The sequence below is a fragment of the Poecile atricapillus genome, chromosome 2, assembly GCF_030490865.1.
Source record: "Poecile atricapillus isolate bPoeAtr1 chromosome 2, bPoeAtr1.hap1, whole genome shotgun sequence".
NCBI classification, from domain to species: domain Eukaryota; kingdom Metazoa; phylum Chordata; class Aves; order Passeriformes; family Paridae; genus Poecile; species Poecile atricapillus.
In genome coordinates, this window is record NC_081250.1 from 137,638,169 (window position 1) to 137,652,546 (window position 14,378).

The window sequence follows — 14,378 nt, forward strand, 5'->3', positions numbered from 1 at the left end:
TATATATAAAGTTATGAGCGCATGCTTTTCTTTAACACAGAAAAATCATGTTTATGCTACCACAGCCATAATACTTGATGAAATGGAAGATAGATACAAATGTTTTTTACCACAATAATGTATTTTTCTACGGTTTATATTAAAACCTAATATTTGGAATTATTCAAAAATGTCAAGCAAGAAACAGTGTTATTTCTTTTTTTCATCAGATGTACAGGTGCATATATATGAAACATTGTTCGTTCAATGTTAGTGGTTTCCTGTGTCTATTAACTGCTTGTTACACAGACTTAGTAATTTAGGGTTTTAATTTAGATTTAACCCTTATCTATTTTCAAAACTTGCATCTCTTTAGAATAATTTTTCTCTTTTGGACTATAAAACATTTTTAATGATTTTAGTATTAACTTATCTATTTAATAAATTTATTTCCTGTTAAGACACGAATTTATAAATGAAGTTGTACTAAACGTTTCATTTGTTAAACACATCTGTGTTTTTTTGTGATATTCTCTCAGAACATTAATACTTCATGAATGATATTGAACAAGAAAAAGACGGTTTTATTAATATAATTCCAGTTGACTTTTATCTCAGTACCTGTCATACTACATACAAGATATTTATTAATGTAGCTACAAATCATATATAAAATCAGCTATATTTTAACACTATTTTTAGTCAATTCACCCAAAATGTTTGGTGCAGTATACCATGAAAAGAACACATCCTTAAAATGTAGCACGTTAAGGCCCCAACACTTTGACAACAGATTTATGCAATTTGCATTAGCACGGATTCCTTTCAGTATGGTGTAACTTCAGAGTTTGACAGACTGTGTACCTGAAACAGGAGCAGATGGCACCTATTGCTCCAGTTTGCATACACAATTTGGAAATGATTGAATGGATTGGTGAAAGTCGCAGTATTTGAAGTATGTCAACAGAAGGGTCTTGACTTTTGCTTGTGCACACTTGTATGCATGTGGCAGATGTGGCAGATATATTGGAGCTGAGCAAATCCATCAGGACTTGGATCAGGATGAGGTCTTGGCGATGCTCAGTCCAGCGGATGGGCACATGCCTGACACACACAGGAAGCACTGACTACCAGCTGTGCACGGAGCACACGCAGTAATCTCAGTGTAAAAGAGTAATCTCAGTGCCTTCCCTCAATCCACCACCATGTGAAATATTAGAAATCATGATTTCTTGAAAAAACATATTTAGATAATACAACTACTGAGACTTTTTCCAAGAAGCAGTGTCTTGGCTGAGCCTCATTTGCAGAGACTTATTTGCCAGGGGTTACTGGAAAAACACAAAGTAAAAAACCTTCACTATTTAAATCCAGCCAGCCTGTAAATACTCAGTATTTTCTGTTCCAGATTTTGGGTGAAACAGATATTAATATGGAAGAATAGAAGTAACAAAAACATTAACAAAAGAGAAATAAGATAGTAAAAGAAATTATCCCTAAATCAATTTCCCTCTTTACTGTTTGTGAGTTGATTAATTAAGCTACAATCACCAATACCACTGTCCCACTCCAGGACTTATATCATTATTACACCTTCCTAATCAGCAGATATAAATAATGTGCAAATTTAGGGTAAAAAATACAATTCCACTATAGTCAATGACATTGACACAAAAAGGAACATAATTTCACCCTTAATGAAACTTGAAGTCTTAGTACACAAAAGCAATACTTAAAATTAAGAGCCTTTAGCATATACTGGACCTTTCATTACAAAGAAAAATGAAGATATTTTTATACTCTGATTTTGTGTTATTCTTACAGGTTATGCTACTAGTAAAGGCATTATCTTAATTGTAAAAAAGGGTTCTTACACTTGTATGCTTAAGCCAGAGCAAAACATATTTATCTGTGTTGAGATCTAGACAAAATATGTCATGATATTTGCAAGATAGTATTACGACAGGTGGTACAGAAAAAAATCACAAAATAATTTTATTGAAAAATGCTTATAGATCTCTAAAAGTCATTAAATCTAATATTTTTTGCAAATTAAAAAAAAATCTAGTACCTTCAAAAATCTGAGAGTTTTCATGAATACTGAAGTATTGTTCAAATAACTTCCAAGTCTCTAAAAGGTGAAGATACTGCAATTTTCTTTTACAGTTGATAATTAAAATGTTTATATGACACTTTGTCTGAAACATCTAAACATTTTTCCTATATGCTGAATTTCATGAAAGTAACATACATCTGCACTGGATTTATAATGGGGAGTTATATGTTCACACAAGAGAAGCTGGAATATATCTGTTCACACAAGGGGAGAAGAGACACAGTACAAGTCTGAAGCAGGATTTCCAGTGAGGATCTTTTAGGTACAAGGTCTTTCAACAAGAGTTGTCTGCACTTTTGCTGCAATGTGCTCAGCAGACTAGAGTTAGACAGGAACCATTTGATACTCTGGCATACGCAACATATAACCAGCAGTAAGGACTTAACATCTGTGCTAAGTATTTCCTTCCTTGATTTTCTTTCCTTAGTCTTCTGTCATTCTGGATTTTTTCACTCGTCCGTTTCTGAGTTTACTTTTCCCTTATTATGTCCCTTATTTTCCAACTGCTTCTGTAATGATTCTTTTACCTCCATAAGAATTCACATTCCTGGGTCTCAAAAGCAACTAGTACGAAGAGAAGTTGGTTCAAGACGCAAGCATCCAGTTTACCTTTACAAGCTGATAAAATGTTAAATTTTGTAAATCATTAGGTAGTGAATCATTTAACTCTTATAGCAGCTGGACAGCCCTCCAAGACATTTCTGAATGTGTCAGGGAGGAGGAAGAGGTTTGCTTGATATTTTAGTAAACTTAGAGGGTTCTGACTGCATTTCCTTCCTTGCCTTTTGAGAAATGTTTAATTTAAAATGCCAAAAAAATTCAAGAAGGGATTTTACCCTGACTGTCACTAAACACTAATTCTCAGAAATCAAAGACATGAAACTATAACTACAGTGAATTGAAAGAATTAACTTGATTCAAACATGTAATTTTGCCTCCAGAAAACAGCTATCATCAAGTTTGGAGAGAGGTAAAAGTTCCACTATTAACATGCTGGCCTTTGACTTACACTTAAACCAGCTAAGTAGGTCTCATTGCCTTTGTTTCAGTTTTATAGTGGGATTTATTTAGTTTCCTTATGAATAGAAAGTCAAAGACTTATAAATTGTGAAAATCTACTTGCCTAATTATTATGCTTTGCACTGGAAAGTCTACCTATAGTAAAAATCTAGCCACAAATAAAATTGTTAAAACAAACAAAAAATGCAACGAATTCTGAGAACCATTCCCCTGGGAATGTAAAACATCCTGCAGAATAAAATAATCCAACCAACCAACCAGCAAACAACAACAAAAAAACCTTCAGGAGGCAACTGATATTTTTAATGTAATTCTCCAGTAGTATTTCATTATTTTTTAATAATGTTTGCTTAGACTCTGAAATTCTACTGTATTCCCTTATGTACTTATTTATGCTCCAGCCTATTCTAGTTTATTCACCAAAATGTTATGCAGTATGCTGTCCTTGTCCTGCTTTCCAGGGTCAGCAATGGAGCACTAGCAAGAGAGCAAGGGACTTGACCATGGTAAGAATGTGATAAAGATCAGTGAGTTGATGCATTGCTCGCTAGTTCCTTGAAACATTTTTAGCATTAATGGCAAAGAGTTCCTGTGTGTGCTGAACCTAACGATAGCTTGCCCTGTAAAACAGCGTCCCCTGTAGCCCTTGACAAACACTATCACAGAAACAACAGAGAATCACGCATTTGGTATGGAAATTGGCAAGCATTTTATCTGGAAGCTTACCCACCTTGATCATTAGTATTCATTTACCTTTGTCAAAGAACTACATTCTAATTCATTATGGCAGTGTATTAGTAAATAGAGAATGCAATATAAAATGCATTACCATCAGAGTGACATCTTTTCTCAAATTTCAGTAGTTGTAAAAGAAATGTAGTTGAAAACCACAGAGGGAAAATCACCCAGCAGAACAATAGGTTCTTGTAATCTGTGCCTAACTACTGCTATAAAGTCAAATTTTCTGTGCCTCCAGCAAAATAATACAGTGTTAAAAGCCCCAGTCGTGCATATTGCTCACATGTTTTTCATCAGGCCTTTGCAGTTTAACTGAAAAAGAGAATGCACAAGGTGAAAGTTTAGTAAGAAAAAAGTGAGGAATGGACTACCGAAGTATGAGAAGCAATTTCAAATCTCTTAATTTTTTTTTTTTTTTAAGAATTAATATATTTGCTATAATTTTTTTTATGCAGCTTGAAGTTTTTGATTCCTACTCTTGCTTTCAGATCACCTACTCGCTAGCTCCTACAGCTAAGATCTAATATAATTTAATTGTATTTTCTGATTTAAGTGCCATATTGTACCATCCATTTTTAAGCAGCAGTTCTCAGTGGAATCAATGGGGAACACTGCTTAAAAATGAATGGCATAATATAGCTTTATGTCATGCAGACAAATTTGACTACACAGCTATAAATACAATCAAAAAATAAGAACAACTGTGCATACCATCTGGAAAAGAAGGGAAAAAATGCCTCGAAGAATTAATAATGGGACACTTACTTTTTATCTAATGGGTTGCTGTTTCAAAACCCAGTCTAAGGTACATAGTATTCACTTAATCTAAATGAGTAGGTTCAGAAAAAGGATTACTTGATTTATCTTTATAAAATTTAATATATTATTGTGGTTCAACCGCAGGTGGAAACTAAATACCACACAGTCCTGCTTGCTCATCTGCCCTGGTGTGGGAGTGAGAGAATTGAAAGGGTGAAAGTGGAAATTGTAAAGAAAAGGAAAATAAAAGAAGAATGTAACCCACGAAAGACAAGTAACACAAATTAAAACACTTGCTCACCATCAGGCAACCAATACCTTCCTCGTTACTGATCAGCGGCCCCAGGCCAACCTTCCCCCTATATTATTGCTGAACATGATGGCAAAAGGTCCAGAATGTCCCTTTGGTCATTTGGGATCAGCTGTCCCAGCTGTGGTGCCTCCCAGCTTCTCGTGCCCTCGAGGCTGTTCCCTGGTGGGGTGGTATGGGGAGCAGCAAAGGCCTTGACTCTGTCTAACACTGCTCAGCAGGAATGAAAACACCCTGGTATTATCAAAATCAGCAAAAATCCAAAACAGGTCCTACTGTGAAGAAAATGAACTGTATACCAGCCCAAACTTCCACATACTTTAAATCACTGGATGCTCTTTTTCCTAGTCTCATGTAATACAATATCATTCTACTTATCCTTTGTAGTCCAATTAAGAGATTTTCAATTAAGTGATTTTCAGTTGCAATGATTTCTTGTAGTGGTTATAAGTAAAAATAAAACAAATACAGTAACTGATATACCATATAAATTATTTTATATCTAGAAGGTGATATAAATAATATATATATTACATAAATATATATAAAGAGATATAATTTTTATGCAAAGGAGATTGTAACATATAAAAATGGTAGACATTTATTCTAAAGTTCTAAATTACAGATATATTTATTGTGGATATCAGTCTGTAAATGTGAAGCTGAGGAAGAACCTAAAGTGATTTGACAATACAATGAATATATAAAAGACAATCTGATATAGAAATGTATGTTTTAATTGCTACTTGGAGAAGCAGAAATACACTGCAAATAAAAAATACAGAGAGAGAGAGTGTGCAACATCGTAATACTGAAAAGCAGTGTGAAACAAAAAATGTAATTAAGACTATAGAAGATTTCCGTACTGTAGTCTCTTCAGTCTTCACAACGGAGTTCAACTATGCAATCAAAACTGATGTAAAAAAATGAGAAGGAAACTCAGGCCAATATATGTAAAAGTATTTGAATGTGATTGGTTAAAACAGAGGCCAGCAGAAGCTGGTGATTTAGAATTTTCTAAAGCAGGCCCTGAATCATTAAAAGAAAATGGGGAAATGATGGCATTATCTAAAAAAAAAACAAACAAAACCCCCAATACAAAACAAAACCAAAAAGAAAACAAAAAAACCCAAAAAAACAACAAAACCCCCCAAACAGAGAAATTCTAAGTTGCAACTTAAATTATTAGCAAATGTAGAAATGCAAGATCAAAAGCACCTAGCAGCTGTTGCAGAAAAACTTAAAATATCAAAGGTAGATTTTGAGTTGCATTGAAACATTGCTGTAGAGAAAGATGTATCTAAGCTGGGCTTTAATGTAGACATAGAAGGCAACATATTTGTTCCATTTAAGAGCACAAAAGTCTCAGTAAGAACATCACATCAAGTTTTTGCCATTTACAAAAAAATACCAAACCAAACTCTATTTTCATATTAATACAAAGTTTTGAAATACTATGGGGGAGTTCAGTCCCCAAAAGAAAAATAAGACATGGGCAGTCTGGTCACTTCTAGAAGATGTATTAGATTGAGATAAACATGAGAGAATTAATTGCCAGCAATTCTAGTATAGTAAATTAATTTTAGAGATTCTCATAAATATTTTTGGGAAGTTAGTGATTTTTGTGTGATTCTTGGAAGAATGACAGATATAAATATCTGTCACAAGGGGTTAAGGATATCAAAGCAGATGAGAGTATTTATTATAATTGATTATGGATCTATTCATATTAATTGATTCTAAGACAACAAGGAAGTTTGTTCAATATTCTTGGTGCTGGCAGTGCTAAACCCACAAACAAACAGCTATAGTGTGGTGGGTTATTTAACATTTTCTAGAAGAGGAACTCATAGAGATAAAAAGACTGTGAATAAAAAAGTATAAAATGGGAGAACACCTAAAGGCAATTTAAAAAAAAAAAAAAAAAATAATAAAACAACCAAAAACAAAAAACCCCACAAAAATCCCCAAAAACCTAGACCTATATTCTAAGTTTTCTAAAATATGCATAATCAATAAAATATGTCTTGTAAGGAGAAAACCAAAAAACTCAGTATCTGTACAACAGATAATTAGCAGATAAACATAATTAGAAGAATTTTAAGAAGTACATTTCAAGAGGAAAGTATCTCTTTCTTTTAAATAAAGAGAAGCAGCAGAAAATTTAGCAGTGCTTTTGATGTTAATACATAAAGTTTATATAAATACATAAAATTTTATTAAATACACTATCAGATTATTTCTATGTAAATTTATCTAACAGTTCAACTTTTACTGCCAACTTTTAAAGCCAAATAAACCAAATAACTTCATATATTCAGTTTCTGTTTCTTAAAATCTTTTAAACAAAACTAGATGCTTTTCTTAAGATTCAAAAAGCAGATTTTATACAGCTGATTATGAGATACGATTCTATATTTAGGAGAAACCTAACTTTAGAAACAATGTTGGCTTTCAATTTAATGATTAATTATAAATAGCAATTATTTTCAGTTTTTCTTTATGCAACTGTGGTGCACAGTTTTCAAAAATTCCATATAGTTTTCTCAAGTGCTGGAATCAAGTGCTGCTTAAAATTGGTTTACTAAATTTACTTATTGTAGCCAAGTGTAAGAAAAGTGTGAAATATTATTTTTTTTAATAAAAACTGAGATGTGGCAAAAGGTCAAAATTCTACAATTTTTGTGTTATAGAATGGGTTCACATCTGATAACTCTTTCATAATTCTGGCTGTTATTCAAATATACAAAATATCATCAGTTTGCAAAATTATTTTTTCCTAATTTATTTTTCCTATATTTTTTGAAAAAATTCAATTAGCTGGAAATTAGACATATTACTGTCTCTGCCCTGAGTAAATTCAAGCCCATTTTAGATGAGCAGTAAAGTGAACAAGCATAAGTGAAAAATCCTGTGTTCCTATTTGAATTCTCAAAGCCCTAGAGAGAATATTAAAGGAAATTTGAAAAGTCAGATTTCCAATTTTATAACCCAAAATCTAATTCTATAGAATGATTCCATTTTTAAATGTCAGGGTAGAGCTATACATCATGAATTATTTATTACCAAGGCCTGTGGCATATAAATGTCAAAATATTCCACAGCATAATCAGACACCAAATAAATAACCAAGTAAGTATGCTTTATATATTAATAATTAATAAATAAAACTAAAAATAACCAGATTAAAATTAATCTTAAATTATAGGAATTTTTAAATCTCTGTTTAACAGATGCATTAGTAAATTTTGAATTTAAAATAGCTAAATTGCATGCAATTATTATTCTTAATCCTTCATTTTTCTGCTAATACTGCAAGAAATAGCTTCCTGAAAGAAAGGTTTCTTCAACAGAGAGCAGGGGATTAAATTAAGTCTTCTAGAATATTAAGTGATATTTAATGCATTAATATTTTTCTTAACTTTTGAAGGTATTGTGTGCAGCTGATGAAAACTTCCTATGTCACTTGCATCTAGAACAAGGAGTGGGATCTGAGTTCTCCCTGTCTTGGTGTTCCTGTGTGAGCTGGAGGATGGTGAGTGAGGTTTCTCCTCTTGCTCATGTTTCTCACTGCTCCAGTTGATAAAACCATTAGAATGATATGTGACACCTTTCCAGGAGTCTTCCATTGCAGAAACACCCACTTATAATGTCGTGTTCTTTCACTTAAACAATGTCTTGTTTTCTTTTGCCAATAAAATTGAATTAAAGTAGCAGACTCTGAGAATGGAGCCAGCAAACAGGAGAAAACATTTTCTAACTTAACCTTTTGCGCTAGAATAAAGATCTTTGCAGTGAAACAGTCTCTGCTTATAATACATGGAGGTGGAATAGATCTCTGCAGTCAGCCTGTGCCTTAGCACAGATTCATTCCCTTGAAAGAACACACCAATGTTAGTTTCCACAGCTGAAAAAAAGTAACTAAATAAAAGTTTGAACATGCTTTTCAAGTCAACTGTTTGCAGCAGACTTGACATGATATTTAAGGAAATTCTGAGGGAAAATGAACAATCATTTTAAAACAATTTAACTGCCAACATACTAAATGAATAAAAAAGAAGAGAAAAGAAAATTGGCAGTCTTCTGGGAAGACCATTTCAGAGTCTTTCAAGTATATTAAGACAGCAAGAGGAAAAGAGCATTATATGACAAATATGTAGAAGTAAAAATAAATCAGAGAATAACAAAGCTTAACACATTTTAGCTACAATAGCAGAATTGAGAGATTGATACATCAGAAGATATGAATCAAAAATGTGTTAAGGATTTACAGATCTCTTCACAAGAAACAATCATCCCTTCCAATGAAAAACTTCCTTTCTTTTTTTTTTTTTTGAAGGTCATATAGCCTACTTACTATTTATTTATTCATCTCTGCACTTATATCAGAATGATATTTCATTACTTATTTGGCTTAAGAATAACTTCTATGATGTGATGAAGAGCGTGATGAGAAGCATGATCTCCTTCTAAGCAAAAGAAACATAAAAAATGTGAGGATGAAAGTTAAATTATGAGCTTTCTTAGAAGTCAGTAAGTTTATGAGTTCATTTCAAACTTCACAGACCAAGGAATCTACTTATTACTATAGAGCTCATAAGTTGTATCAGCTCCTGAATCCTCTTCTGGTAATAGGACTTTCTCCATTTTAGGGGTGGGGAAACTGTAATGAGTGTATTGCTCATTCAAAACCCCTTTATGTTGTTGTATACTGTCTATATCTCTATAATGTTCTTTTACTCAAATGAGTTTTTAAGCACTAGCAATGAATTCACAGCTGGAACAAAGAATAAGCTTTTTCTTGAATCATCTACTAATATTATTACAATACAGGGATGAAGCTTTATGTTTCCAAATGATGATCACTTTGTTTCCAGGTGATTTTAAATATTTTGAGTGTGTGTGCATCAGAAATTTAAAAGAAAACTGCAGGAACAGTTAATGATTGCAATTTTAAATTTGAGATCTGACAGTTAATGATAAATTCACTGAGGTCATTGTAATCCTCAATCTCAGCTTTCTTTTCTATCACTACTGCTTAAGTTTGCAACACAGACTTTTAATTTAACTTTAAAAAGACAGAAATTCCCATTTTTCAAACTCACTGAAGAAAAATGAACTAAAGAAAATAAAAAAGACTGAAACAATACTGAAATATCCATAAAGAGACATTGAGATTAAATAAAACTAGTCAAGAAAGTTAGGAACAAGAACATCTGAAATCCAGGAAAGAAAAGTAGGGTCAGAAAGAATTATAAAACAGAACAATAGTCAAAATAACTGGTCAATGAACAGTTATGCACAAAAATACCAATTAAAAGTATAAAATAAAATGATAAAGAATTGACATTTAAAATATGCAGAAGAAAAAGAAAAAAAAAAACAAACCATGAAACTTTTATGTCTGGGAAACCTTCGCACATGTCGCTGGGATCTCTAGTGATCCCAGACAATCTTATTTACTATATTTCCAACCACCAAGCTGAAGACTGCATAATGTACAGATCCATTTATCAGTATTAGAAAGAAAGATTTTTAATTAAATTTCTCAAAAAATTATGACTGTTTTATTTCCTTGTAATAAGGACTATATTTAAAAACTCCAATTCTATTTTTCCTTGAACTGTGAGTGCTGAGAAATAGACTCTCCTATATCTGCAGGCAAGAAGTAAATACAACTTTCATGTTATATTTATTTTTGTCTTGTTAACACTGCCTCATCAGAGTATATCTCATGGGCTAGGATGCTCTGTGAGGAAAAAAATCCTTAAATATAATTCTGATAGAATTTTGCTGATCTGCAGGAGACTAGTAATAATTTCAAGATGATTTATCTTGGCCTGCATCTCTCTCACAAGGACAGACTGAGGGAACTGGATTTATTCAGCCTTGAGAGGAGACAACTGAGAGGGGATCACATCAGTATCTATCAGTATCTGAAGGGAGGGTGACAGAGGATGGGTTCAGGCTCTTTTTGGAGGTGCCAATGAAAAAGACAAGGGGCAATGGGTAGAAACTGATGCACAAGAAGTTCCACCTGAACATGAGGCAGATCTGATTTTCATGTCATCACACACTGGAACAGATTGCCCAGAGAGCTTGCAGTCTTGGTCATTGGAGATATTCAAGAACTGTCTAGACACAATTCTGTACCATGTGCTCTGAGATGAACCTGCTTGAGCAGAGAGGCTGGACTAGGTGACCCACTTTGGTGCCTTCCAACCTTACCCATTCTGTGAATTTGTGATGCTTCACAACCAAAATCTAATTATCATCACATGCCTACACATAGGGTTATTTCTTCTATAAGCACTTTGTCTGCACTCCACAGAAGCGAAGTTGAGGTACCTTTTGCTCTGTGCATTTGACTCTAGATATGATTATACGTATAATTTTGTGATAATGCAATCTTTGTCATCTCAATTTTATGTCAATTTGTGTTGGACAGTATAATTCAAAGGAAAAATATGTTTGAGATCTTTGTGGTAACCTTCCTTTATTGATTTTTTTCTAGAAAACTTAAAACTGGACATCACATCAACAACTTTCAATTCATACTGTGTAATCAAATATTATCCTAATGCATTGTATTGCCTTTCCCTTAAAAGATAATATTTTTCATGGAACACTGCCAAACATCTTCACAAATTCAATTATATGGTATCAACTGTTTTTAATTTCATCCATATGCTTGAGATCTAAGACATCCCAAAAAGGTCCACATTCTTATTCAAAAGTTGATTTTTCTTCAGCTTGTTGAACAATGTGTCTTCTAGTTCTACTTTTATTTTTTTTAAATAAACTCTACCAGTTTTCTAACAGTGGAAATTCGCCAACTGCTCATCAAGGAAGATTTCTGACAGGTTCATCACCTCCCACTGCTTCAACAGAAAGGCTAACTTAACCTCAAGGTCAACATTTTCACTTCAAACACTTCATATCTCTTTCAGAACTACACAGAAAAGACTGCCTTATCCTAGCAACTTGCTATGGTTCTGTTTATTGATTTTCCTTATTTTGACTTGGTTCCTTCAAGCCAAAGGACTGGTTCAAATGCACTACCTCTCCTGTTACCTCAGTAAGGTAATATAAGAAATAAAACATAATATATAAGTAATTTCTTTTTTCTCCTTCCCCTCAACACATTGTCCTTGAATACATATCTTTGTGGCCTTGACCTGCTATTGACTCTTTAGTAAGTTTCTATGGTTTTAATCTTTGCAAAACTGTATTACTGTTTAAATTAGGTTTTAAATTTGTTTTTTTTCTCAAAACCTTGCTGGCCACACTATCTACTACCTTCTTTTGAACAGGATTTCACTTTCCTGGAATACATATCCTAATATCTATTAGATTCCTTGACTGCGTTGTTTCATCACATCTTTTGGTGATCCATTTAGATTTTAATTCTGATTGGTAATACTCTAAGATGGTGTTCATACATGATTCCAGGTCAACAGTAAATACTTATCTTTTTGCTGTTGCCTTCAAATCTATTTCAACAATCTTCCTTAGCTTGATTTACTCTCCACATAAAGTAAAAAAAAAAAAATAAAAAAATTAAAAATTGCCTCTTTCTTTCCTTCCAGGGTGTCCAATTTGAATGTATTATAGACACTTCAGATACATTTTGAGCATATTATTCTCATATTTACTCCCATTGAGAAAATCTGTTTGCTTTAGGCCAGCTGTTTCTCTATTCATTCCATACTTTTATCTTATACTGAAATATATTTTAACTGAATCACGAGCATTTGAACTGAATTTGAATTTGAAAGTAACTAAAGTATTACTGAAATGAATGTTTTCTGGACTTCTATTACTTATGTTTGCTCTCAGTTGTAAGTATAAATATAGTTTAATGTCTAAAAATATATTTTATTAAAATTCAGCTACAAACCAAAGCAGTGGATTTCCTAACATGTCACCTAAGTAAAGGTTTAAACTACCATCTAAGTCAGTAACTGATTAACAAAATAATAGAAACCTATAAAATGTGCAGTGCAACAGGGAAGAAATTGTAACCTTCATAGCAACAAAAAAATTTCTGCAATAGATGGAACATACAACTGCATATTGCACGGTGTTGTGATGCTTTATATTAACTTCTAAACACACAACTACACTTTATGGTATAAAAAAGAAATACATCATGAAAAGGTTCCAGCAAAAAACTCAAAACTAGTAGTACAGTTTTGTTGTGGAAGACACTGTTCCTTCAAAAGAGTGAAACATCAGAAAAAAGCTGTAATACAAGCAGCTTCGGAGTTAAATGGGTTCTAAAAGAGGGAGCTATCCTCCTTAAGCTGGACAATGTCCTTGCCTACCATTCCTATAGCACGTTTGCAAAATGCTATCTGTAGACCAGTCAAGAAGGAAAGCAAAACAGAATTCAATTTTAAAACAATGCAGTCTCTTAATTGCAGATTTCTTCTATTTCCCAGAAACATCCATCCCCCAGTCTCCACTGTGACAAAGTGGAGATGACAAAACTTGTGCAAACAATTAAATAGGAGTCTTTTGGATGTAACCATCAGCATATTCCACATAATGAATCTTCAGTTCATTACTGAGGTCTTATTAGACAAGAGTGAGGACATTCCCACTGCTGCCTGAGGTTAAGTTAGAAATATACATATTTGTCAGCTATAGCCATCCAGATGACTGGATCATTTTCTTTAATTCCAGTTATTAATTAATTGATTTACCATGATTATTACCTGATACTACATAATCCTGTCCCAATTCAGTGTCTTGCAGACTTTGGAAAAAAATATTTGCTTCTCTGTATGACTAAATGGTAGAGAAATATTTTTCCTTTTAAGAACAGAATACACTGAAGTTACCTTGTCTGTTTGAAAAAATCTTCAAAGTAAAATATGCACCTATGGTGCTAACACTAAACACAAGAACAAGCATATATTTATGTAAACTACTGCTAAAAACTGTTTTCCTTTCCACCTCAAAATACATGATGAAAGAGGGTTTTCTTAATGTTTTTTCAATCTTCTACTAGAAAATTTACATATTCAAAGCAAACAAAGAAGTGCAAGTTTTTAATATTCTAAAGTAGAAAGAAGATCACATAATTTATTCTTTATTTTCATTGATACTTTCTGTATAGTTTTATTGTCAAATAGATTAGAAACTGTCAGTTAACTTACATATTTTATAATTTACACATTATTTTCAAAAATATTAAAGTTGCTGCTTAATTTTCCCTACTTTCCCTGCTAATTCATGTGGTGTTTCAAATGAACAGTTACATATAAGCAAACATATTTAAAATTATGGCTTAAATAGATATGCTTGATTTCAAATAATTTATTTCCTAGCAAAAAAGTAAAAAATTAAACCTGAAAAAACCCCAATTTTATCTAGCTTAAAATAATTCTCCTTCTTTTAACATTTTCTTTATTAAAATCTGCTCCCAAATTTTGGCTGCAGATTTAGTTC

The 14,378-nt window shown here is 32.6% G+C and overlaps 1 protein-coding gene across 3 annotated transcripts in view; it reads right to left on the reverse strand.

The window, feature by feature from the left end:
• CSMD3 (CUB and Sushi multiple domains 3) overlaps nucleotides 1-14,378 on the reverse strand; it is a 573,013-nt gene that overhangs the window by 140,267 nt on the left and 418,368 nt on the right. The window lies entirely within an intron of this gene.